Source organism: Sinocyclocheilus anshuiensis, unplaced genomic scaffold, assembly GCF_001515605.1.
Source record: "Sinocyclocheilus anshuiensis isolate Anshui unplaced genomic scaffold, SAMN03320099.WGS_v1.1 scaffold1497, whole genome shotgun sequence".
Lineage (NCBI taxonomy): Eukaryota > Metazoa > Chordata > Actinopteri > Cypriniformes > Cyprinidae > Sinocyclocheilus > Sinocyclocheilus anshuiensis.
Window position 1 is genome coordinate 789,504 of NW_015543492.1, and position 3,870 is coordinate 793,373.

A 3,870-nucleotide genomic window follows, 5' to 3' on the forward strand; every position below is an offset into this window, starting at 1 on the left:
AACGAAGCACACAGCGTCTTCACGACATGGCTGCAGCGTCAACAAAACTACAGTGAGACTAAAAGTTACACCTTCTTTCTTTGCGTGAACATTTGGGCGGCGTTATGCAAATCTTCCCACATAGTGACGTAGATATGTAGGGGCGTGTTAGAACGAGCCGTTTTAGGTAGGTGTGGCTGACTCTTAACTTTTATAAAGAATATCTCTTTGGATTTGAGACTTTAGTCTTTGCAACTTTACAGATCTTCTTTATGTACCAAGAGCTTGTAACACTCCAAAGAGAAAGGAAAAATTGAAATCGCATCATATGACCCCTTTGCTTCACGATGCCATAGAAGAACCTTTTTGTCTAAATGGTTCCATAAAGAACCTTTAACACCTGAAGAACCTTTCTGTTTCACAAAAGGTTCTTTGTGGTGAAAGAAGGTTCTTCAGATTACAAAAAGGTAAGAAAGAGATGGTTCTTTAAAGAACCTTTGACCGAATGGTTCTTTGTGGAACCAAAAAGGGTTCTTCTATGGCATCACTTGAAGAACCTTTTGAAGCACCTTTATTTTTAAGAGTGTAATGGTTTAACTGATTCGGAGTTTCGAAAAGCTCCATTTCACCCATCATTACAAGCAATAAGTCGAAACTGGGTTTTGCTGGTGAATAGCTTGAACTGAATGATCGAAGTCACGAGTTTGAGTCTTTTTTTTTAGACTTTTTGTGCCTTCAGCCATGTTTACACGACACTGTCAGTACTACTGGTTTAGCTCGCTGGTTTTATGAGATTAACTGAAATAAGCGAAGAAATGTTTACAAATGTTTTACCTAAACATGGAAATCATAAGAGAATGTTCATCTGGGTGAATGATTCCTTTAATGTCATCAGATGGTTTTATTCAGAAAGTTCTCTAAAGGGCATGTTTAATAAAGTGCCAGTGGCAAAACCTCTAGAATGTTTTTTTTAAGTGCAACTTAAAAAAAATCATCTTTCGGTCGGTGCTGATGGCCTCATGGGCAGCGAGCCGATATGTAGGGCTGTTGCGCTTCGGGCATCCCGAGTTCGAGTCCTCCCGATCCCGTCCACCTCCCTCTCTCCTACTTCGCTTCCTGTCATCATACTGTCCTATCACAATAAAGGCAAAAATGCTAAAATCTTTAAAAAAAGAGTAAATTATTTAATATTCCTGTATTTAATCTCAATTTTAATTAATGTGTTTATTATGTTGTTTATATACCTGTTTTTATTTTAACCTGTTCTTACCATTATTATTTTTTTAAATCTTTTTTCTTTATCTAATTATTTTATTTTTCAATATGTAAATGATTTCACCCTGTTCTTGCCATGAAAATAGACCTTCCTTTTTCTTTTTCACCTTTTATTTCATTTCTCATCTTATTATCTTATTATTTTATTTTCCGCTATATGTAAATTAAGATGATTTCTGATATCTGGTATGTCCGTTCTTAAAGGGTTAGTTCACCCAAAAATGAAAATTAGCCCATAAATTACTCACCTTCAAGTCATCTTAGGTGTATATGACTTTCTTCTTTCAGACGAATCCAGTCGGAGTTATATTTAAAAAAAAATTGTCTTTGATCTTTCAAGCTGTTTCATGGCACTCAGTGGGTGTTGCATGCATCAGTCCAAAAGCACTTAATTAAAATGCGCCCATCCATAAAAAAAAGTGTCTCACACGGCTCGGGGGGTGAACAAACAGTGTACAATGCGCAAAGCCGACCCCCATACGTCATCCACCCGGAACTGCTTCCAGTGTACAACAGTGAGCGCAAGCTGCATTAAAGTGATTATTACGTTTTGAATATGGATATTTTTCTTACAAAAACGCATCGATTCGCTACAGAAGGCCTTTGTTCACCCCCCGGGAGTAACAAAAAGGGTCCCAAACAAAGCCATGTTGTGCATCTCTGCAGCAACACACATCTATACCCAATCCCATCTATACCTGGGATTGGGTAAAGATACTTGATACTCTAGTATACACTTACATTTTTACCCTGGATAGTAAAGAATATCTTTCAGAGCTCATTTTAACAGTAGTTATAGTGTAAAATATGCTTAGAAATCCAATTAACAGTGTGCATTTGTTGCGCTAGAAGTGTGAAACTCCACCCACAGACATTGTAGTGTATCTTATGACTAACTTTGTTTGTGTTTCTCTCTCAGTCCAAAAGTGTGGATGCCAGTCGACTCCTACACAGAGTCGAGCTGATTCTGTCGGCGCTAATCGAGGTGGCTGGAATCCCATCCAAAATTCATGTGTCCTCATGCGTCCTCTGCAAACAGGGAGCAGGTTATGGGAATATGCATTCTGGGAAATGAGTTATGGTACTGTGTTGGTGGTCTCGTGGGGCTCTAGCTGGCCTCGGGCTGAATGTGCACACTCTGCCATGACGGTGACCCTCTTCGCCTCACGTTCAGCTAATGTAAACGTGAGCAGTCGCAGTTTCTCATCACAGGTGCATGCATGCAACAATATGTGCAACTATGTGTGTAAACAGATGTGTGACAGTTATTATTCATCACTAATGGTTATATATTGAAAGTAAGCAGCCTTGTTAAAGAATTTAAGATGGTATAACTAGGCTAGAAACATACTTTATGCAAGTATACAAATGCTTGGCTACACATTCAAAGTGTACGGATACCTATTGAACATTAATGGCACGTTCTATTGCATTACTGAAAACACAATGTGTACTTGCGCAGTCGTTTGCATTTATATTTCTGGCCTTATTGACACACTTATGCATGCAATGTGCTTCTCGAGAAAATTGATCCTCTTTTAAGGATTTTTACATATTTTGACGGGAAAACAAGACAAAAATACTCATTAAGATCTCCAGCAATTCCGGTTCAAAACAGTCGTCAGATCATTTGTAAATATTTGTACATTTCTAAACACATAAAATGCTTACATTTTAGCTGCTGCCAGTACATTGATACTGCGCGCTTCAATGTCTACTCAAATGCAAAAAAATGTAGACTTTATGTTCAGATAGAGATTGTGTGAGACGTAGATCACCAGTGCTGCTGTGTTTTTCAGGCTCATATCCATCTGAATGCTGAAGCATGTTTCCGGCGGACAGGCTTTGATGGCCTCTCTGTCACGCCGTGTTTCCACCAGCATCTGCATTCCAGCGGCAGACGGACGGGTCACCGCTGGGACTATCTGACAGAGGCGCGTGCGGTCCTCCTCCACCGTCTGTCAGCGTCACCGGTCTGTTTGAATATGCTGCTTGATCCGTCACTGTCAGGGTGCTTGCGTTTCTGCATGCGCCGTACGCTCCTCTGCTGGGAAGCTGCACGTGCTGCTTTAACGCGCGCACCGCATCAGGTTGTCTGTCAGTGAGCGTTTGGGAAGGACAGGCCTTGTCGTCTCTCCTCCTGATGGGAATGATGAACCGTGGTTCACAACACCAATAACTCATTTATAAAACCTTGATGTGTTTTTGATGGTAAAATACTTCCTTGTATACCAGTTTAATGCAGAGACTATAGGAAATAGTCCTGTGAAGTGTACACAAGGACTGTTGCAGCTCGACCGTTCAAGATTGCTACCAAAGTTGTTCAAACAAATATTTTTATTTTATTTTCTTTTCTTTTCTTTGCTCTGGGCTACTGGACTATCCAAAAATCACCCAGAGCTGTTTATTTTATTTTATTTTATTTTATATAGGGCTATAGAATATTTACAATATGATTATGTCAATATGTATACCGTTACTGTAAAAAAAATATTTTTTTTTCAAACACAATCTATTTAATAAATATTTTAAGTAAATTCTACTCTTTTCAGGCACCATCACACAGAGCTGAATATATATATATATATATATATATATATATATATATATATATAT

The 3,870-nt window shown here is 38.8% G+C and overlaps 1 long non-coding RNA gene across 1 annotated transcript in view; it reads right to left on the reverse strand.

Annotated features, from left to right (window-relative positions):
• The window catches only part of LOC107694754 (uncharacterized), a 10,009-nt gene extending 8,210 nt beyond the window's left edge, over positions 1–1,799 (reverse strand). Inside the window, exon 1 of the long non-coding RNA XR_001634915.1 lies at positions 1,712–1,799. This is a non-coding gene — a long non-coding RNA (uncharacterized LOC107694754). The remainder of the gene's footprint in view (positions 1–1,711) is intronic.
• Between the last annotated feature and the right edge of the window lie 2,071 nt (positions 1,800–3,870).